Source organism: Marmota monax, unplaced genomic scaffold (genome assembly GCF_021218885.2).
Source record: "Marmota monax isolate L192 unplaced genomic scaffold, Marmota_monax_Labrador192_F-V1.1 WCK01_AAM20220418_F8-fsc00031, whole genome shotgun sequence".
Lineage (NCBI taxonomy): Eukaryota > Metazoa > Chordata > Mammalia > Rodentia > Sciuridae > Marmota > Marmota monax.
This window is the reverse complement of record NW_026695197.1, coordinates 13849065-13873165: the sequence shown is the minus strand read 5'-3', so window position 1 is coordinate 13873165 and position 24101 is coordinate 13849065. Positions and strand designations below refer to the sequence as shown.

Below are 24101 nucleotides of genomic sequence, written 5' to 3'. Positions count from 1 at the left end.
ATAACATCTGTTATCAGATGGATGCATTTTTCCCACATCAAGCAATTCTGCCGTGTATTCTCCAGCTGATACTTCTTGGATATCCTCAATCCAATTCAATTCCTACTTCAGAGTCAGATCTCACAGGCTAAAAGCTAGGTCCCACAAAACTGCCTTTATTTCAGATTTCAGTCACAAATAGTGGATTATCACCTCCACTTCTGACTAGACAGCCAAACATCTCCTCCTCAGGTTTGATTAATTTAGTAGAATAGCTCTCAGAACTTAGGAAAATATTTTGCATGCATTGAACAGTTTTTAAATGATAGATATAACAGAGGATGCAGTCTGAGGTCCCTATCACAGGACCTTGTGTTCCCAATGGAGCTGGGCTGTACCACCCTCTGGTGGATGTATTCACCAACCTGGAGTTTCTCTGAACTCCATAGTTCAAGGAATGTCAATGGAGACTTTATCACATAGAAATATCAATTACTAACTCCATTTCCATCCCCTAGTTCCTCTTCAAAGAATGGGGGCTAAGGCTCAATCTCCAAGCCTGTTATTATGGATTAGTACTGCCGGTGGCTGGCCCTTATCTGGGATTCATCAAGAGCTCCTCATCAGAACATAAGTCTCTCAGATTACCTGGGAAGTTCCAAGGGATTTAGTAAGTTGTCAGGAACCTGGGCAAAACCTAAATATTAGAATGAAAGATTCTCTTAGAAATGATGAGGATTTTAGGAGCTCTGCACAAGGAAGTGGGGCAGAGAACAAGATGTGTATTTCTTTTTATTTCTCAGGAACACAGCTGCAAACACATTTGCATGTTATGTATAGTTGCCTTCATGCTTTACCTGGAAGACTGACTAGTTACAACATTGTGGCCTGCAAAGCCAAGCATAGTTAATTTCAGAATCTTCAAGAGAAATTTATTGATCCCTGCTTTGGACAATAATATTTGACTTTAAATCCCTAATTAGAAAAACATGGAACAGTTCATTATTTTGCAAATCATCCTTACTCAGGGGTTATCTTAATGTCTGTATCATTCCAGATTCAGTATATGCATTGCAAAAATGCAAAGATAGACAACCATATTTAAAGGCAGGAAAGGGGTAACCTAAGAAAAAAGTTAGGAGACACAATTCCTATGTATGAGAAATATAATTAAACCCCAAAATATTTGAAGTTCAAAAATAGAAGAATCTGGGGTGTTTCTCTCTCTCTCTCTCTCTCTCTCTCTTTTTTAGTGGTTTCTGATGTTATGTCATTGCTGGAAGCATGTATAGCCTTCTTGACGTCTCAGTCTTATCAACTGTATAGGACAATAATAAAACTGGCTTCATGGAGATGTTGTGGCAATTGATTAAATGGTACCTGTAAAATGCTTCTGTCAATGCACAATAGAGTAAATGAATAAATACTATATCACTTTTTATGTTTTATTTCTCAAAAGATTTTTGGGGGGGAGGCTGAATGAAACTTTCCTAGAGAGATAGACAATAAAGAATATTAATTAGTTGATTTTCACATTGAGAAATATCCTCTTTTAGTACATTTTTTTTCCAGATATCAAAACCTGTTCCCTCAGCCCTGCTTAAAACTCTTACTGGTCAATGGAGAAACATTAGTATCCTTTACACTTTTAATGCCAATCAGGAAAGGAGTTAATGTTGCAAAATAATTTGTCCTAAAATACAAATATAAATACATCCTTATATTATGAAGATTGAATTTTAAATCTCCCCCAAATTGAACAAATATTCAGAAATCTCCTTTATTACATTCAGCAAATGAGAAAACTTAAATCTAAAGACAATGAGCAACTTTTTCATAGGCAAGTAGGGAGCTGGGCATGTGCCATATGATTCCTAGGCCATTCATTGTTCTGTTTCCTCTTCTGTCTGTGACACTCCCATTGCTCATGCAGCCAATTCTTGAGATTTCTTCTCTTTGCATCCAATAATTTTTTTGTGTGTTGTTATTTTGACCAATTATCCCTGAGATTCATGAGAATAGTGCTTAGAAGCATACAATTATATCTTGATTGCAATTTGTTTGTTTGAGTGCAATAATGCTTTTTAGTCTTTTAAAATTCAACTGTTCCATTTCAATTGGTTTAGTTCATAATTGACAGCAATTACTCATTTTTATTCAGAGAAACTAAAATAAAAGATGTGATTAAATTCTCTACTGCAGTGACGTGACATTCATTTGATCATTCCTAATTATTTTCTCTTTTTACATGAAGAATCTTCTTAGATGACTGTAAATACTAGTGTCAGACAATATTATAGGATGACTGAGGACTGAGGAGGAAAGAAGCCTATCGGTATAAAATATTACTAGTGTCATGGTAAATGCTATTTATTTATTTATTTATTGTGGTGACTGTGGTGCTGAAGATTGAACCTGAGACCTTGTGCTTGCTAGGTGACTGCTGTACCACTGAGCCACATCCTCAGCCCATGGTGATTATTTATTTATTTTTTTTAAAAATTTGTTCTTTTTAGTTATACATTACAGTAGAGTTTATTTTTGACACATTATACATAAATGGAATATAATTTATTCTAATTAGGATCTCATTCTTGTGGTTATACATGATGGGGAATTACTCTGGTCATGTAATATGAACATAGGAAAAGTTATGTCTGATTCATTCTACTGTTTTTCCTATTCCCATCCCTCCTCCCTTCCTTTCTTTCCCCTTTGTTTAATGTAATGAACTTATATATTCTTCCCTCCCCAACCCATTATTGTGTGTTAGCATCCACACATCAGAGAGAGCATTCAGCGTTAGGTTTGGGGAGATTGGCTTATTTCACTTAACATGATAGTCTCTAGTTTCATCCATTTACCAGCAAATGCCATAATTTCATTCTTCTTTATGACTGAGTAATATATATATATATATATATATATATATATATATATATATATATAATTTTTAATCCATTCATCTGTTGAAGGGCACTTAGTTTGGTTATATAACTTGGCTATTGTGAATTGAGCTGCTATAAATATTGATGTGGCTGTCACTGTAGTATGTTGATTTTAAGTCCTTTGGGTATATATGGAGGAGTAGGATAACTGGGTCAAATGTTGGTTCCATTTCAAAGTTCCTTAGGAATCTTTATACTTCTTTCCGTTGCATCCCCAACAGCAATGCATGAATGTACCTTTTTCCTCACATCCTTGCTAACATTCACAGTTGCTTGTATTCTTGATAATTGCTATTCTGATTGGAGAGAGATAAAGTCTCAGAGTAGTTTTAATTTGCAGTAAATTCTTTTTTTAAAAAAAAATATTTTATTCATTGTAGTTGTTGATGGACTTTTATTTTTTATTTATTTGTGGCGCTGAGTATGGAACCCAGTGTTTCACACTTTCAAGGCAAGCACTCTACCACTGAGCCACAACCCCAGCCCCTGCAGTGAATGCTTTTTAATTGAATAAGTTTTATGAAGTTTTCAGGTCATCTGAGGCATTCAACTGAGCCTCCTTGTGGGCCACTAGTTAATATTACCATTCTCTATTGACTATAGACCAAGTCAATGCTTTTGAGATAGATGTTTCTGTATTCAAGGGGTCACAAGTGGGAGACGCTTATCAAGATATGCATGCCTGAAATGAATTAGGTGAAAAATCACTGTAATTCAGAATGGTCAGGAAATATATTTATAGTCTCACCTTATAAGCCTCTTCTACTAGTTAGTATAAATTATAGGCCAGAGGTTCAGCCTGGATTTTGGAGCCCAGTATCTGGGTCTCAAAAATCCTGCTGCTTCATACGTTAGTAGCAGTGGGGAAATCATTAATCTGCTGGAAATTTTCTTTATCTATAAATCAGAAAGGGAAGCTAGTAGCTACCCAGGAGGAGTAGTTATCAAGAATAAATTGCAAAGTCATGTAAAGTACTTGGTCAGTGACCAGCATGTAGAAGTTACACAGGAAATGTTATTTATAATGAGGTTGACGATTGTCTTTATGACTGTTATTGTAAGTTTATTTTTTGCCTCCTCTTCTAACATTGAATAACATGGTATGGAAGTATCTTTAGATTCAAACCTTCATTCAGTGAACAAATGTGGACTACTGAGCTGGACACTTGGCTGGACACCATAAATATACAAACGTTGAAAGATCACAATCAAAGCAAACCAGTTCAGGAGAGCCTTCTGTAGTGTTCAAGACAGGTAGACCTGTAGTCCCAACCCTAAAACTTATACTGATGGGAATTTATGACTTCATGACCCAACTTTGTAATTTATTATTAGATAGATTTTATTTTAAAATTTTAAACTCAGTTTACCACAGCAGAAATGAAGCAATCAAACAAACAGCATTCTATCATATCTCTAATATGTGATCATTTTAGTTATTATCATCAGATAATAAACTACCCAAAATGTAGTCATCTAGAGCAACAACTATTTTATTTTGCTTATGAATTCTTTGGTGGAACTAGGAAAATGGGTAGTAAAGATGCTTTTTCTTTTCATAATGTCTGAAAAGCCAATGATTTTTAGAACATACACTCTTTTCATAAAGTCTTTCTACTTATGGATGGAGAAAATTAATTGTTTTAGACTTTAGACTTCTGAAGTCCCATTCACTGAAATGTCTGATAAATGTTACTTTTTATTGGCTAAGAGCTGAGCTGAGTCTGTTGGTTGTAATACATACACAGAACTTTGGCATGTCACTATCCAACTCTATCACAAGATGACAGTTGATTCTAAGAGAATATGATGCAGAGAATGTGATAGAAACTTATCACCTATTTTGACCTCACCTTGAAAATCACATAGAATTATTTTTGCCAGAATCATGGAGCGGGAACCACTCAGAACCATGGAGAGGGAATATAGACCATACTTCGTGATAGAAAATTACCAAAGTTATATTTTAAAGGAAACATGTGGGATGAAAGATATCATGGCAATGATTTTTAGAACATACACTTTTTGTCACATAGGAAGATACAACCTCGGATTTGAACAAACTTTACATTTCATCTACTAAAATCTGCTGATGAAGAAACAGAGCACAGAGAGATAAATAATGCCATTTATCCTATCAGAAAATCACTTGATATTTGCACATTTGGAAATTATTCTTTAAACCTGCACTCTGCTCATACCTGATTCCCTATCCTCATTGCTACTTCCATCTTAGTTTGCTCATACAATTAATATTTTCTTCCATCTTTTTTTCCTTTCCTTTCTCCCTCCTTTCTTTCTTTTTTCTTTCTATCTATTTACTTATTTTTGTTAGTGGGGATTGAAACCAGGGCCCTGTGAAAGCTAGGTAAGCACTGTACCACTGAGCTACATTCTCACTCCTGGAATTTTTTTTCCCCTCACAGTTCTGATGGCTAGGAAGACCAAAATCAAGGTGCTGCTAGATAAGTTTCTTTCTGAAACAGCCTCTTAACCTGTACTTAACAAGTGTCAAAACACTTTTGTTCTTGTGACTTCTTTGTGCATGCTTGGAGAAAAAAGACCAAAAAAGTAACTGTGGTGTCCTTTTTAATAAAATAACTAATCCTATGGAATCAGGGGCTTGTCTCATTGAGCTTTAATTACTTCCCTGGAAGTTCCATGTCTAAACATTAAAGTCCATATTGGGATTTGGACTTCAATATATGAATTTTGGGAAGATACATTCAGTCCATAAAATCTCCATAAAACAGTCTTTAGCAGAGACCAAAGATGTTTGTTATTCTATCTTGGTGGTCAAAGATTTCCTGGGATGTTGTCCGAAGAGCTTTCACTAATTATTCCATCCTGGCCTGGTTTTTCCTAAGCACGTTGTTGTCCATGACTTCAGCAGATGACACAGCTTTGGCTATAAGCAGAGTGCCATCACTTGTACTTTTATTGTGTATTCACTATAATTGAGCATGTCATTGCCTACTTGTCACCTTTCTCTAATAAATACCTCAAGTATCTCTGCAAACTGAGCCTTTTCAAGCACAAAGGCTGAGCTATTTTTATCAGAGCCCACATTATATTTATGATTCACATAAAACATAACATTGCATATAAACAAGGAATTAGAAATAAAACTACAAAGAAATGAAGAGAACTGAAATGTAAATGCAAAGGTATAACTGGAAGTATTTTTTCTTTTGATGAGCTTCATTGTTTGAATGTTATATAATTCTTTTTTTATGTATCAGAATAAGACTTTATATGCTTTTCAGATGGGAACATAGTGGTCAATTTTAAGATAGTTTAGTCTGCTAGTTTACTATTTGAATTAAAGAAATACTGTACTCTCATTTAAGATTCTATTATTGGGTAAAGTCCATTTTCTTCATGTGCTGGTAAAAAATCATCTTCACATACTGTTTCAGCACCTAGTATAGAAATTCACGAATAACCAGAAGGTTTTTGAAGTGCCAAAGCAGAACAGAACTGAATCCATGATCCTTGGCGAATGAAATCTGTGCTCAACTAGGGGGTTGATATGGGAATGGTGGTGTGAATTGTTGCCTTTAAGAAAACAAACTCTGCCTCTTAATTCAGAAAAAAAAAATCTTCATTTAAAACATTAATCCATGATCTAAGATCACCAAGCTCTGATGGTTTGGACAGAGACATTTTTATTGAACATCTGTGTTTTCTTTTGTTGTTACTGATGGGATTGGGGGACATATTAGCCACTTAGTCACCACGTTTAGTGGTTAGAAAACATGAAGCTTTCTGAATCATTCCCAATTCATTAGGCACAAAAGTATGTAGACCGCTAGAGGATATTTATGTTAGAGTGGTACAGGAATATATAATCAGAGTAGGAATTGATAATTTGTAAATTAGGTATAGTTCTTGTTTTCTACTTCTGTATAAATTTTTTGCCATTGTTTTCCCTACCAGGATCAAATTTAATTTCATTTGAGTTATTTGACACTGCAAGGCTGAGTGCCAGATACAATGAGAAATAATGAGGTTTATGGGAAAACAGCCTATGACCTGAAGAAACTTACCACACAGAGCAGAATGTAATCAAGGACCTAAATTTAAATGTCATTACATAGTAAATTCTATAAAGACATAAAAGCCACATTCTCTAAGTACTTAGCGTAATGGAAAATATAGTGCCTACATTTAAGGGATGGAGAAACTGCAACATGAAGAAATGACAAAGTAAGTATATTAGGTAGATGGAAGATTATGAACAAAATATAGAGGTGTGTTCTTACTTGTTGCAAACCACTGATGAGAACACCAATTGGTCAGGTAAACAACTTTGTCATATTTATTCACCACAAATTACTTCATGTACAATGAATGGCCCCACTATCATAGAATGAGTGCATAAAAGTGGGACATTTTTGTATAAGGATGCTCCAGTATTCATCCACTACACCATAGTCTAGAATTGCTATTCTGCCTTCATGAATGAATTGTTTTTACACAAAGTTTATAGCAGCTCAATTATGCTTTCACATGTGACTAGGCATGGGACAGCCAGACATAAATGAAGCATTTAAATGTGCACAGTTTGAACCTTTGTATAGAGATGGGTGCGATGTGTCCTTAGGGAGACATGTGGTGACATCATATCAAATTTCCCAAACACAACATGAGGACATGTGGGGAAAGGAAAGACTGATGCCAAGAGCTGAATCACAACATGCAGAAAGAGCAGAAGCAATAGGAGAATGCATAGACTTCTGTTAAAATGAAAATTTGGGGTTGAAATAATTAAGTGAACCAGGCTTGCAAGCCAAAAATGAAATCCCAGTTCACCATATTCAAAATCTATGCCTATAAATTACATCATTCTCTTCCTTTATCTATTTACAAGGATGTGGTCCTCAGTTGAGCAATAGATTTCTCACCAAAGATATTTTCAGATGAGGAGTTATTCTTATTAACTTAAATATTTTTCAGATAACAAAAGCAAAAAGCTGACTCTACTGTTAAAAGATACGTTCTTTAGACAAAAAACAAAGAACATCACTTTTATAGAGATATAAATTGAATAAGTGTTCTGGCTATGAATGCCTTAATTTCTGAATGATTTGCAAATATTTTCTCCCAATTCATATGCTACTTTTTCATTTTGTTGATTACTTTCTTTGCTCTGCTGCAGACCAGCGCACGAGCTTCATAAAAGAAGGTTCGAAGCATAGAAATTTACTAGTGAGTTTTAAAATTAAAGAGACAGACTCTCATTACCTTTAATTCCCAGCTCCAGAGCTGGCTTCTCCTAGCTCCCGCCTCCAGCCACCTAATGCAGTGGTGAGGTTTACAGAAGAGGCTAGTGAGAGAGGGAGAGCACGCCAGGGAGTGAGCTTTTATTGGGAAACAAAAAATTGAAGGGAAAATTTCATCCAATGAAGGTCGAGGGGGGCAGCATCCCAAGGTCAGGGCCAGCTATTGGGTCTTCGGGTCAGTTGCCAGGCACACCTCCACATGGACAAGCCCTTCTACGTAGGACAGGGTAGAAAGCTCCGACACAATTGCGTCTAAGCGCCTCTCACCCAGCCAGGGAGGTAACTCAAATCACGTGCGAGGATGGCCTCCCACACTTTGCTTTGCAGAAGATCCTTAAGTTGGATATACTTTGACCTATTTATTTTTCCTTTCATTGCCTGATCTTTCAGTGCTATGCTCTCAAAAACATTTCTAGGCCAAAGAGATTTTCCTCTATATGGTACTCACAGAATTTGATAATAATAAACAACCCTAAAAATCAAAATTAATAACTAAAAATGGGCAAAGGACTTGATATTTCTTAAATGAAAACCTAAAAATGACCAACAAACAAAATAAAGATGTCCAATATTACTATTCACCAGGTAATACAAATCATACCAGGTAACAATATCAATTCATGCCTGTTAGAATGGCTGTTATCAAAAAATTAAGAAATAACAAATGTGTCAAAGGGGTGTAAGAAAAAGAATACTTACTTGTAGTGGGAGAGAATGTAAATTAAAGGAAATAAAATGAAATAAGCATCTCATGGAGATATCTGCATTCCCATATTTATTGCAGTATTATTCACAATGATTAATATATGGAAGTGATCCAAGTCCCCACTGACAGATAAAAGGAGCAAGAAATTGAGGTATGTGTGTGTGTGTGTGTGTGTGTGTGTGTGTGAGCGTGTGCATGCATGCATGTGCTATGGGTATATAATAATATATAATAATATATAATATTTATATACATACAAATATATAAAATGAAATATTACTCACCACTCAAAAGAAGAATATATTGCCATTTGCAGCAAGACACATGAATATAGAGTAATCAACTAAGTAAGCCAGACATGGAACAAAAAAATCTTATACATAAGATTTTTAATATGACAAATATATACAGAGAGACGAGCAGTGGTTCCTAGGGGTGGAGTAGGGTACAATGGAAAAATGTAGGTAACAGGTTTATGATTATAGTTTTGTACTATAAAGATCTGATGTGCAGAATAAGAAGTATAATTAACACCAATATAATTATAATAATATTACTAACTATATATGCATACTGGGAATTTGCTAAGAAAGTAGGCTTTCAGCTTTCTTACTCTCCACACAAATTGTAACCATGTGAAATGATTGAGATGATAATTTGCATCACTGTATAAATTATTTCCCTATGTATAAGCATATCAAAATATCATGTTGTGTACCTAAAATAGATGCAATAAAATGTTGGAAACACTTAAAAATATAAATATTTTGCTATTAACAAATGTACAATATGTAAAAACAAATGACTATTAAATATTATTTGATTGATTATTAATGATGTAATTGATAAGAAGTTATATCAGGAAAATTTAAGAAAAACACATGATCCTATAAATCAGGAATGTTGAAATTAACTTTCCAATGGACCCCAAACTAGTTTTGTTGGGAGAGGAGGCTTTCCTTCCATTGAACAAAATTTATTTTCAAGAATCATGCTGCATTATTATCAGTATCTACAACATTCTGAATTGTAAAATAAGACAAAGAAAATCAAAGCCCAGAAGAAGATAACCCAAAAGAGTCTGAGACACTATGTATACATTTCAAATGAAGACACTAGAGAATTTGTTGTTGTTTATGCCAAATATTCTTACACTAACTTAAGCAAAATGAGTGCTTGATCCTAGGGTTTACTAGAATGTCTCATGAGACCCAAGGACACAATTCAAGAGAACAATATAAACCAGGTTTTTGAAGATACCCTGAATCATCACATTCATTTCTTCTCTCTTGGCATAATCTTAGTATCATCTTTCTCTTTATCAATTGCTCAATTGCCTTTATTTCTTCCTTAGTCCCTCTGACAACAATATGAAAGCAAACATGTAGTAGGGTTTTTTTTTTTTTCTTTCTTTGTTTCTTTCTTTCCTCTGGTAAGGTGACAAAATTTCCTGGATCTCATGGTGAGACTAACTTGCTGGATGTTTAAGATCAGCACTTAAAAATTAAGAGTTAGATTAAAAGGGCCAAGGAAATCAATATTTGGCTCTTGCCCTCTGAATCAGTCTGAATCCAGGAAACTTCTCTAAAGAGCTTTGCAACTCTGGGCCACATAATCTCCTGATCAGGGACATTAATGAGACCACTGGAGAATAGAAAGCCAATCAGAGCACTTGCTATGAAGAGGAGGGTCATTGGAGAAGGGAGACATCCCTGATGCTTCCAAGGGAAGTTACATGGTTAATAAGACTTGACCCATACTAGCACAAATGGCACTAGCAGAGCATAGAAGCTGCTCTCAAGTTCCCTGAGAGTGACTCCCATAAAAACTCAGCTGACTTTTAACAGCAGATAGGAACAAAGTCAGTTTTGACCAACTTGATATTAAACATCTAGCAAAAACAGTTAGGCCAAAATACAGACATTCCTGGGCATTAGAAAAAAAAAGAAAAATAATTATATTTAACTTAAGATATATACTAGCGTTAACCCCCAAGAATAAGCAAGACTGAAGACTGGAGGCTACAAAGAGAGATTCTTAGGCAGGAATGCCTGATAACTATCAAGAGAAACTGCCAGAGTCAGAAGTTTTTAGTAAGTTTAAGGCCTACAGATCTTCCTAACCTATACAAGCAGGCTTAATATTTGCTAGTATGATTATCTAGCCCTAAGTTACAGAAATAAAGGGATCTCTACTAGACACAGATGTCATACCAGTAGAAAGATTTTATAAAATTAGATGACATTAAATAGCTTAACCACATCTTAAGAGGATGGACATCTGTTACATTACAAGTTAAATGTTGTGTTTACATTCCTGATAACTCTGACAATGTTAAAGATCTATATTCTCAAAAAAAGACCTTGTCCTCTCCAGCCTTGTTATGGGTACAATTGAACCCTCACACCTCCTGGTGAGAACTTTATCATATTCATGATATTCATTGGCATGTTCCAGATGCTGCAACATTTATTTTATACTCATATGTCTTTTTGTTTATCTCTCCTAGAAGCACCTATCCTCAGATGACTTTACAACTTGTTCTTCCACAGCCAGTCTTTTACTGATCTGACCCCTTCTAAAAAGGAACTCCCAAACTACTTGCCTCACCTCCATTGCCCCCTCTCAGCTTCAAGCAGCCACAGTGGTCATTGCCCCTCCTCCTTACAGCAGTAAGGAGTTCTTAAAATTAGAGAGGGGGATGAAACCAGAATTAGACAGGTAGATAGGCAAGGGTTAGATCCAGAGAATGGAAAATTGAAATGTTAATTCCTCCAGAAAGCCCTTCCTCCACCCTTATCAAGATAATATGTTGCTAAAGTAACCTGTCCCAGGGATTGTCCCTCCCTATAAGGAGTTGATAATTACTTACCCTTCCTGCCTGGATCACTCCTCCCTGGCCCCTTCAGCTCACCTGTTTCCCACCTTTTAGCCACCCCACCGACCATCTCCTGGGTCTAGTCATGGTACACAGGAAGGAGAGACATAAGGGGAAAAGAACAGGAAAACAAAGGAAGTCTAGGACATATAAAAAAGACAAAATGCCCTCACTTCTTGGGATATGAGGATACCAACTATGGCCCCTTTCTCCCTCCCAGGAGAAGTCTATGTTACCCCTTTTTTAAACCCTGCTCTATTTAAAAAAAAATTCCAGAGAAGAATTCTAATTTGTTCCCAGTTGGGTTAGATATCATATCCTGTATCTTTAGATTTATACTAAGAAGATATGTCAGGTTATACTAATTGCACTGTTTGTTCAGTGGATAGAAGAGGGAGAAACAGTCACAACTCCACAAGAAGTGGGTAAGTCTGAGCTATTAAAGCAATTGGTATCCACTCCACAATCTAGTCCATATGAGAAAATCTTTAAGTTGATTTTTATAGACTATAGATACATATAAAACATGCAGGATTTTTATGTCAGTAGCTTTCAATCTGCAACACATAGGCCTAGTTTTCAAACTGCAAGACTAATAGGGAATATTCTACAGCCAATGAAACAAAAGTCTCCTGAAATAATAATAAAAATATCTCTACTACATAAAGATACATTTTCATCTATGTGCATTTAGTGTGTTCTCCTATGTACTATTCTGTTGTATTCATTTCAGGAAATCTTAGTCAATTTATGTCTACTCAATTTATTTCATGATTCTAAGGAAGCCATAAGCTACAATTTAAAATCCTTGAGCACAATGAAGCAAAAAGAAGAAAGCCTCCTGAAAATCAAATATGAAATCAAATATAAAGAATTTTTGTATCGTTAATATAGGAAAAAGGAGAACCATGGATTAGCCACTCAGTGTGGAACTCAGCTGAGGTCTGCAAATAGGGATGGAGATTGCCAAAGATACTAAGCAGTGAAGGCAGAGCTTGTGGTGGAAACTTTGCTATGAAATACTCAAGGCAACCTGAAACTTTGGTTCTGGGGAATTTCATTTAGATTCTCTAAAAAGGCAATCTTCTTTTGTCATTTTTGATTATTTCTTAAGTGTTTCTTTGGCTACTTCTTTCACATTCACTTAAAATTTGAAGAATATCTTTTTGTCCATTTTTTGGTAAGATGTATTCATGAGATTGAAAAGTGTCCAAGACTAGCACTTCTTTGATATGCCTTTAAGAAACATTCAAGTCTTGTTAAATGGACCTAAGCCTCTGACTTTCAAGTCTTCCATCAACTCAGATGCTATTTGAGGTCCACTAATTGAGTAGTAAAGGCCTAGATTCATAAGTGCATAGTTTTAGCTTTGTTTAGACAATTATTTCTGACTCTCACTGTCTGCTTTGTTCTATGACATTTTTAAGGAAATAGAGTAAAAGGCAAATATCTGGAAGATCACAATTATTTGAGGTCTTAAACTATTATTTTTGAGCAGTGGCTTTATACCACTTGCAGGTTTAATTAAGAGTAGAGAAATAAAATTCTTATTTTTAATTTGGTAGGCACATATTAAAATTGATAAAGCAGAAAGTACTTTTGCACAGTCTGTTTTTAATGAGATTTCAATGTTCTCATCATCACAGATTTTTCACTGCTCTATTAACCCATTCATAAAACATTTGTGTGTATATCCATTGTGTGCTGAGCATTAGAGATACACAGGTCCTGAACTCTAAAACTTTAATTTTAATAAGGAGATAGGGGTGTAGGCAGAAAATTACAAAGCAATATGGTAAAATAAGTTTTGCACAGGAAATTAAGGGTGATTCATATATCATTTCTTAGAATAAAAACATCTAATCGCTAAGAAATGACAATCTGAAGCTGTACTGTAGGACCAAGAAGATGGGGTAGGAAATTTGATTTACCTTTCAATATGCCTGGACTGACTTGCCTTCTCTTGAAACTTTAAGATCCTAGAAAGTGGCACCTTTTTCTTTGCCTCAAAACTAATTTAACCTGGGTACATTTAAGATTGCTTATATCAGTAAATTGCCATCATCTCTTTGAAGGACACAAATAGCTGAAATGCACAGTAGCTACTTGGAGGATAGGAAATCATGTAAAACAATAATATATGAAACAATAGTAGACTTTGAGTCTATGTGACTGATGAAATCATTCATAAGCCATGTCAGTTGGAGAATTAGAAGGTAGTCACTAAGTAAGTAAATTTTATAGTTAGCAGAAGGTACTAAATTACAGAAGGTACCCTGCATTGTTGGATTTTTTTTTTTACAATAGTGGTCACATTATCATATAGAGACTTGAATTTTATATAGATTCAGATTCTGAGAGATGTCCTTTCAGTGTATTCAACCACATCTTTAGGTGTTTAAATGATTACCAGAAAGGAGCACGTACTATTTTCAGTTTCTTTAAGCTTATTTTTCCTACCATCTGAGTGATTTTCTCCTTTCATTGAAAAATGGCAAATTGATTCTATATGTGTTGGTTATAATTATGTGTCTCAAATTTGACTTAATTATTTGTACAAGGTAATGCAATTTGGAAAAATGAAGGGGCTATGAATAACAAATATTCTGTTCATTAAAGGTTTATGGAGCAGTCTGCTACTACCTACCTACTTCTCTGTACAAATGCAAATTCCTTTCTCTCAGGTGTCCAACCTGGCTCCCTAAACTCATTCCCACTTCCAATTTTTCTTCATTCTGAGAAATTTGTCTCTAGAGGATCTGAGGTGCACTTTTCTCAACTGTTGCTCTCTCCCAGGGCAATGTCTGAATGGGGTGTATATTGGGGTACATGTAAGGTGGCAATGATTCCTAAGAGAAGTCTTCTTCCACTGGGAACCTGCAGTCTTAAGCAGCTGTTGCTGAGAGAAGGCAGTTCTGGAGGCTGAAGTTAATGCATAGTAACATTTAAACCAATGCTTTATCCTAGTGGCCAGAGGCCAGGAAGGCGAAAGAACTCAAGGACATGTGCCCCCAATTTCAGTAGTTATTAGTCTATATTACTCAAGCCATTGAAGGCGGAGTCTAGTCATGGAGGAATGTAGCCAGGCCAGAAATGGAGTAGAAAACAGATAACTGATTTCTCAAATAATGCAGAACTTTGAGTTATAGGCAGCTATCTATATGAATGTGAATCTACATGTGCATTGTGGTATAGACCAATTTTGAGTAAAACTTATCCCTAAAGGGTTTTTCTTTCAGCCACTGAGATATAAGATCTAAAACCAACAACCCACATGATTTTTTGACATCTGAAACATCTGAAGGTCTTACCAAAGTTGCCCTTTCTACTATGCTCCCACAGCTAAGAACGCTATGCCCCAAATCCCTCCAGATTGAGGGTACCAGACAAAGTTTCTGCTTCTTCCAAAGTATCAGGTTTTAGTGTCTGACATCCCACAGAATTCAGAGCCATCAGTCATATCCTCCTGTGGGAACCAGGGTCAACTCACACTTGTGGTAACACATACCCTGTCTTTCTGGCCCCTGGCTGTTCATTAAGCTCCTGAGTGCAAGCCCTCTGTGCCCCTGCCTGATATGGAATTTCCTATCTGGACTAGACTTTGAGTATATGTGACTGATAAATTGCTGTTGATCTGTCGAGTGTCAAGCATCCAGTATTCAATCATCCCCACAAGTATAAGGCAGAAATCCATTCCTATAATGGTGAAGAAGAGACAACAAAATAGAAAACTGGGGAAGTTACTCTATGATTTGGCTCATATGTGACTTCTTCCTATTTTCAGTTAAAGGGAAAATCAATACTTAATCCATACATAAGAGCCTGTGTATGGTAACCCAGAAGATATGCTGAGAGAAGTCAATGACTAGATAACTTTCCTTTCTCCTTTTGCAGTGTGTTTTGTATGAAGTCACTGAGATAGTGAACGCTCCCATTTTCTGTGTCAAGACAATATCAGCAAATAAAAAATGCAGTTCCCATCCTTTAGTGTAGTCCTTCTCATGAAAATGACAAAGAATATCTCCCTTCAAAATTTTATTTGGTCCTAAGGTATAACTTGTTCTATTTCATCCCAGAATTTTTTTGATTGTGTGTTTTCTTCTTTGATATTCTACAATGTGAAATTATTCATATATTTTTGTGATATGTTGTATAAAAAACTGCCTGATTAATACATATTCTGAATTACCAGTAAAGTCTTGAAGGTCAAGAGCAATGTCATGTATACATGTATGTCTTGTATGCACAGACAGGCAACTATCTGTGCTTATCAAGGACTTTCTGTTCATTGTTTCCAGAGCAGAGGGATCAAATTGAAGGAAAGGTTAATGGATAGATAATTTTATTCAACTTTTTTTCTTTAAAAATTTCTTTTGGGGCTGAAGGTGTAGTTCAGTGGTATAACACTTGCCTAGCATGTACTAGAGCCTGGATGCAGTCCCCAGTACTGCCAAAAAGCAATTACTTTTAAATTTGGGATAACTGCACATTCCCATGAAGTTGATTATAAGAAATGATAGAGACCCATGGACTCTTCACTCAGTTACCTCAATTGGTAACTTCTTCCAAAACTTAGCAAAATATCAAATCCAGTGTATGCACGTTGATTCAGTCAAAAAAATAGAACATTTCCATCAGATAAGAATCCCTCAGATTACTTTTTTATAGTCAAACTGTCATAACTTCTGTCCTTACCTAATTCTTCATCTCTGGCAAATTCTAATCTGTGCTCCATTTATGTCACTATTTTTTTTCAAGAATAATATCTAAGGGAAATCATATATTATTCAAACATTCAGTAATGACTTTTAAAATTTAGGTTAATTTTCCAGATGCAGTTTTTTTCTTGTATCAATTATTCATTAATTTTTCATTTCTGTGTAGTATTTCTTAATACAGATGAACTTTAGTTCGTTCAACCATTTTTCTTATTAAAGGACATCTGGGTTATTTTGTTTAGGGCTGTTATGAATAAAGCTGTTATAAATATTCATTAGAAGTCTTTATGTGAAAATAATTCTTAATTTCTCTAGAAAAAAAATGCCTCTTAATTTGTTTCCTTTACCTGGTTTATTAGATGTTTACCTAATATTTTGTCTTTATTCAGTGAAGGGGAAATTTTCTGTATTTATAACCTTATTGGCCAACTATCTGTTACCTTGTTATAGAAATACAATTGATTTTTGCATGTCATTTTATAACATCACTTTACAGAATTCATTTATCAAGTATATAAGAGGTTACTGTAGATTCCTTGTTTTTTCTCTGTAGTTAAACATTAATCTCTAAATAGGCTCAATTTTCTCCTTTTCCCCTCTAAATTTTATTACTAGTGCCTTCGATTTCTCACTCTTTAATTTATCCTTGATACCTTTGAAATACATTAACTAAAACAGTGAATTATTTACATATACCACATGCTCTTTAAATATCACTGCTGTAATCCCTTTCCTCTTTTTATAATGACAGCAACATGCACATAAGTAACAGAAAATGAAAAATGTCTAATCACCATTTGTCACATTATCTGTGCAGGACTGTGAGAAAATGAGAGAAAACACTTTGAAATCCCCAGATACCTAGACATACATGATCTTCTTAGCCTGAGATTTTCACTGTATCTTCTGTACCAAAGTGATTTAATGAAATTACTGTTATAGTAAATTGCATAAGTTAAATAATTCTATCCTCTAGTGACAACAGTATTGGCAACATGATACTGAACTCAAACTGGAGAATGCTTAAAATTGTATATACAATTTGACTTGAGAGCTAGTAAGTTAGATTTATCTGGTTAAAAAATTCTTAAATTCTTACTGATTAAAAACAGAAAAAAAAATTCTCAGATATATATTTTTAAAAAAACAGTTTAACCTTATAGTATCAAAAATTCAAACTCAAACCTTTGAAAATTTCAAAATAGAAATATGTGCAAAGATAACCTTGTATATACAAACAAAACCTAGGCAGGGCTGAAATATTAATAAGAAGGAAAATAGAATTCAAGGTAAAATGAGCTAAATAGGACAAAGAAGGTCATGTTTTATTGGTAAAATGTAAAATCTACAATGATAATGTGAATGTCACAAACCTTTATGTGCTGAGTAGCACAGCATTAAAATGTATTAAGTGAAAACTCATATAAATCAAGAGAAATTGAAAGGGCATAAGTAATGGAGCTTTAGCAATACCTTTGGGTCCCAATCAGATTAAGATTTAACTTAGATAAGGATAAAAGCACCTAGGTGATACAATTAGCAAGGTTATTTAATAATTACAGTGTATATTAAATTTCATACTCCACAAAAATGAAATGTATTCTCTTCAACATGTTCACAGAATACTCTAGAAAGAAGTTATTATGCATTAGGCACAAAGAATACATTTAAGAATGGAGAAAGCAAAATAATGGATCATGTTTTGATCAGAAAACAATAAATACAAATTTAGTCAAAATTTAAAAAAATAATTAAGATTACAACTTAATTCCTCAACTCTAGTAAATTGGACTCCTGGTACCAAATACAAAATCAAAACTAAACTGAAAAGAGTTGGAAAGTAAGTAAGGAAAGGCAAAGAACCACATACAATTAGGTATATGTAATTGTCAGAAAGCAGAGTATACAAATATGTTTTAAATTAAAAATATGGTATAGACAGACATGGTGGGGATGACTGCAATCTCATCTTGTGAAAGTGTGGCAGGATGGTTCAAGTTTGAGGCCAGCCTCATCACCTTAGGGAGACTATGCCTCAAAGTAAAAATGAAGGAGGACTGGAGATGTAGTTCAGTGGTACAGTGTCTTTGGGTTCAAACCCCCATATTGAAAAAAAATACTTTTTAAAAATGAATGAGAGAAAGAGAGAGAGAGAGAGAGAGAGAGAGAGAGAGAGAGAGAAGAAGAAGAAGAAGAAGAAGAAGGAGGAGGAGGAGGAGGAGGAGGAGGAGGAGGAGGAGGAGGAAATGGGGGGACAAATATATTACTTTCAATGCTTGTTGAGACTCCAATATGAAGTAAGTCAGTTCATATCACTTTGAAGCAGGAATTTCTTTAGGTGATATAACTTCACATTAAAATAACTTCTAATAAGAAGTTTGGTTTCTTGTACTATCACAACAAGGTATTGCCTTCGAGCTCTTAAACATAGTTTTGTAGTACATTCTTGTGCAGCATTTCTCTATTTTTGTGCACAGAAGAAACAGAAAGAAGCTAATAGCAGGGATCTTTTCCTGCTACCTTTCTTTTTCCTTCTTTGCATCAAATTCTGTGTTTCTAGAATCAAATTTCTTTTTAACCACTCCAAAGATGTAAAATTATTCAGTGCTAAAACTAATTAGATGAGTAATTTAAACAGATGAGTTTCAGAAGTTGCAATATAGCAATAACAACAAAAGAATATACTTCATATTAGAAGCCAACTAAACCACAGTTAGGGATTGAGAAAACTCTGAAATCAAAGCTCTAATGCATCTAATTGTTTTTTTTTTTTTTTTACCCAAACCTGTTTTGTGGATTTCTGCTACATGCAATATTTTATGTGATTTAACTATCAGAAATTTCTATGAAACTTGTTTGTATTTCATGAAAAATAAGAAAAATAGTTCTTTTAATTGTTTCACAAGGGTGAAACATTTGCAATGGTAGAGAACTTTTTTTTCTTTATTCCTCTATTGCAAAGATCATATCTGGCATATTAGTAGAATTCAATGTTTGGTGAATATAGGTGTTGTGGTTTGTATATGAGGTGTGCCCCTAAGCTCCTGTGTTAATGCAAGAATATTTATTTGTAAAATGATTGAATTGTGAGAACTGTAACCTAATCAGTCCATCTTAGTTGGAATGGACTAACTGGCTGGTAACTGTGGACAGGTAAAGAATGACTGGAGAAGGCGGGTCACTGGATGTGCCTAGGAAGGGTTAGTCGTCCCCGCATTTCCCCACCTGTCTTTGCTTGCTGGTGTCCAGGAGCAAAGTAACACTCTTCAATATGCCCTTCCACCATGATGTTCTACCCCACCTTAGGTCCAATGCAATGAGGACAGCCTACCATAGATCTAACCTCTGAAATTGTGAACCAAAGACAAACTTTGCCTCCTTTAAGTTGTTCTTGTCAGATATTTTAATCACAATGACGAAAAGCTGACTAACACAATAAGAGAGAATGAATAAACCTTTAACTTTGGAGGACAAGATGACAGTAAGACCTCAGCAGTGAGGAGTGAAGCACAGAAGAGGAGTCCCCTTATGTAAACAGGTGAATCAACAACATCCAAATGATATGAGGTAAGTCAAATTCCCTCCAGAATTTTGGCAGGATAAAGAGAGGAGTGTTCTATTTTATCTCACAATCCTCTGATAGCTGGGAGAGGGTGAAAAAAAGGCTGTTTATTCTAAATGACAAGTGTCAGTTCTTTGTGCTCAGAATTTCCTCATGAAAAGGTATGAGTCATATTCAATTATTCTAATTATCAGAAGACTTTTTTTATATTGAGTCTCCTTATGAATTTTTATATATAACTAATATGAGTAAGATAATCAGCTGAGTAAAATAATCAAGATATCTGATTTTGGTCTTTTCATTGTGTGTAACATAACCTCAAAAGCAGCATTAGCAATGTTGGTCTTTGATTTGGTCTGTCCCTTCTATAGATGCTGTACAGATGTTATTTATATTAAGTGGAGAGAAGAAAATAAACTTGACTTTAAAATCCGAGTTAATGACTAAGCTACCAATAAGGGGTAGGTGATTCGACCTTCTCTCATGAAATAAAGATCCACACAGATGTTCAAGTGAGTGCCACTAGGTAGGGAAGCAAGTCTAGGGGCTTAGCAACTCTCTAGACAGGTTTCCACCAAGGTTCTCAGAGCTTAATTTGTTTCCGGGCATTTAGATCAAGAACTCATGCCTTTGTTATAATCCCCTTCAGAAAACACAGAGAACAACCTGTTCTTGATGGTTCTCTGTGATACAACTTCAGTGACATAGACCATCTGCTGCCTGTTCCCACTCTTGCTCACTCACTCCCTAGCATTTTTTTCCTCTACTCACTACATCATCATGTATAAAGAATACTAACTTCACTTTTATTATCTGTTGTTTAAAATTCCCACAACTCTAGGCTGAGCTGCCTTATTAGGACTTCACTTAGCAAAGCATTTACACTAGTACAACTCAAGAAGCATGAAGGCTGTCCTCAATTAATTGTATTATTTCTATTATTTGTAAGCACTAGAGGTTATTAATTTTAATGATCATGGAAAGAATAAATGGTTTCTGCAACTTAGCAACCATTTCACTCAAATATTTTAGAACTTTTGCTGGAAGACTGAAGAAAGCCACATTGACACATTCATTGATTCCTTTAAGACAGTTTATACTGACTTAGATTATCATTTATTCTGGTTAATTCTGAGCCACATAGAATGACCTCATGCCTCAGAAAAACTACCCAGATTTCTGAAGAGAAGTGGACATGTGTGATTTCTTATAAATATGAATTTTACTTTAGGAACAAGAATTACAATCAAGAAAATAGAATCACTACAAGATAAGATATGGTAGCATGGCTTCTGTTATCTTTTGCAGTACAGTGAGAGTCACTCAGGACATCTTAGATGGAGCCATTGGAAATCTTGTTAGCTTTTCTCTCTCCTTTCTTCTTTCCTTCCTTCCTTCTGTTCTTCCTTCCTTCCTTCTTTCCTTCCTTTCTTTATTCATTCCTTTCCTGCTTCTTCCTTTACTGTGGAGGTTCAGACACTTGACCTTGAGTACCATGTTTCATGGACTTTCAATCTTCTAGAAATTTAACAACTTACAGTTATGGCTTTAACACAGTGACATTATTATTTTTCATTGGCAGATTAGCCCTTCAGAAAATTTTAACATTTAATTTAAATATTTCATCTCACTCTATCACAGTATTACTTTGTTTGTATGCTAAACTCACCGACCCTGAAAATCTATATGTAGCAATCCATTAGCATCTAAAAGGGTTATCAATCTTGTCTTCTTCATATTAATATTTTGCATATTATATATGTATATAATACATTGTTCCTTATATATGTAACAGAAACATTTAAAGTGTTCCTATATGATATATATATATATATATATATATATATATATATATATATATATATATTGTATGTTCCACAATGCCTGGTGCAACTTTGTGCACCTTGGTGCTCAGGGCCTGGGATGATTGAGTGGTTCTGTGCAGCTGGTTGGTTCACATATTAGCACAGAAGCAAATGAAACGGAATGCTGAGCCAAGATTTTACACTTCTTTGGGGATATCATTAGCAGTTAGAAAGCTGAGAATACCATAAGGGAAAAGATTGATAGACTTAATTTTGTAAAAATTAAAAAGCAGTCTTTGCCAAAATAATAATAATTGAAAGTCAAATTATGAACAGAAAAATTTGCTATACGTAAGTCAAATAGTGATCGCATCATTTATGTGTGAAGAATATGATACATCATTTAGTAACAAATATTGGGCTTCTCTTCCATCTCTGAAACACATAAATGAGTAAAAAAGACAAATATCAATTCCTTATTTTGTTTAGCATCTGGTAAAGGAGTGCAGAATACATTTTAAAAATAAGTAAATTCTAAGATGTTCCTGTCTTCTGGCAGTAGTCCTGTGGTCTAAGCATGTTTGAACTAAGCCATTTGCTATGAAACAAATATTCTGATTTGCTTTTACATTACACATGTGCACATGAGAAAACATCTGGAAGTGGTACCTTACAGGAGAGCAGTGGAAAGTGCTGTGCAGTAGTGGGCACTTAACAGGCAGCCAGTTATTATCATCACCTGGTACTACCATCTTTCCTGGTAACAGGATGGTCAGGTTGAGACTTGCAGCTCAATTACACTTTTGAAACTATGCTTTTATCTCTTCAGTGGAGGAAAATCATTAGAGTAAGGGCACAGGGAAGGAGCAGGTAAATTATATTTTGGGGGGAAAGAGTAAATTCCTCCTCTATTTTTTTTGAGGTAATTAATTATAGCTTATGGTGTACAATATATTCATGATAGCTATATTTTTTCCTGTGGGAATTCCGGGAGATATGGCAATCTGCAAATGGCACACACAGAAAGTTTCAGTTCATTAAATAAATTTGTGGATCCATGAGAGACAAAGATATATTTTGCCTCAACATATTTAGTTTAGAACCTGAAACACACACACAAAAACCTCTACCAAAGCAAAACTTCTTTTGACTTTAAAATAAATGATGCCATTTTGGTTACACAATGCCAGCATTTCACTAAGTCAACACGTCAAAAGTGTCTGTGAGAGTGGGCTGGCTAGAGAAAATTTGCTATGGAAAACCCAAGTAAAGAGTATATGATTAAGATCTGTCCTTACCTAAAATCTCAGTAACAGTTATGAGAGACTGAGATCCTACTCTGTGATATTTCTAAGGTGGCAATATGGGTATTTTCGTAAAAGCATTGATCTGTGTTTCAAAGGAAATTTCTTCTCTTGAAATTGAAAGCAAAATGCTTGAGGCTTTCCATAAGTGCAGCATGTGGAATATTAATACCTTCCCATCAACTCTGCTTTTTACTCTAGTCAGATGCAGAAAAGAATTTCATTTTAGAGGAATCCGCCAAGTTTTTAAAAAAAAGCAGATGATTTTCTTTGACACATTTAGATTTGTTCAAAGTCCTCTCATTACTGCTAGGTGAAATAGTTAAATACCAGCAGCTTTCATACGAACATCAGATTTAGTTCTAAAAACCCTCTGGCAAAGCTCAAGAGTCCAGAAAGTCTCCCATTTTATTAACATTTATGTCTGTGACACTATTCTTATGGGGAAAGCAATATTATGATTTTGATTTCTGTCTACTTAATAGACATTAGGCAGGTAAAGAACCAAGGCTTTTCCAGGTATGGATGTTTCCTACCAGAAGGCACATGAAACTTTCAGAGCAATTGTTCTCAAATGGCACAAATGAGTGACCTATGAGATTGAGGTTAAGTGACCAACCCATTTAATGACCCATGACCTGCTAGAGAATCATAAAATCAATTTTGTGAATTATAATTCTGTATTTCTTTTTTATTAGAAAGAAGTGGAAGTTGAAGGAATGGAATAGAATACAAAGTACAGGACAGAATAGAGTAGAATAGATCAGAATGCATCACAGAACTTGGCGTGGTGGCCTACTCCTGCAATCCCAGCGGCTCAGGAGGCTGAGACAGACGTATTGCGAGTTCAAAGCTAGCCTTAGCCAGAGCAAGGAGCTAAGCAACTCAGTGAGACCCTGTCTCTAAAATAAAATAC

At 35.0% G+C, this 24101-nt stretch overlaps 1 pseudogene; it reads right to left on the bottom strand.

The window, feature by feature from the left end:
* Window positions 1–962: 962 nt before the first annotated feature.
* LOC124082031 (U6 spliceosomal RNA) lies at window positions 963–1062 on the bottom strand (annotated as a pseudogene).
* Window positions 1063–24101: the final 23039 nt, after the last annotated feature.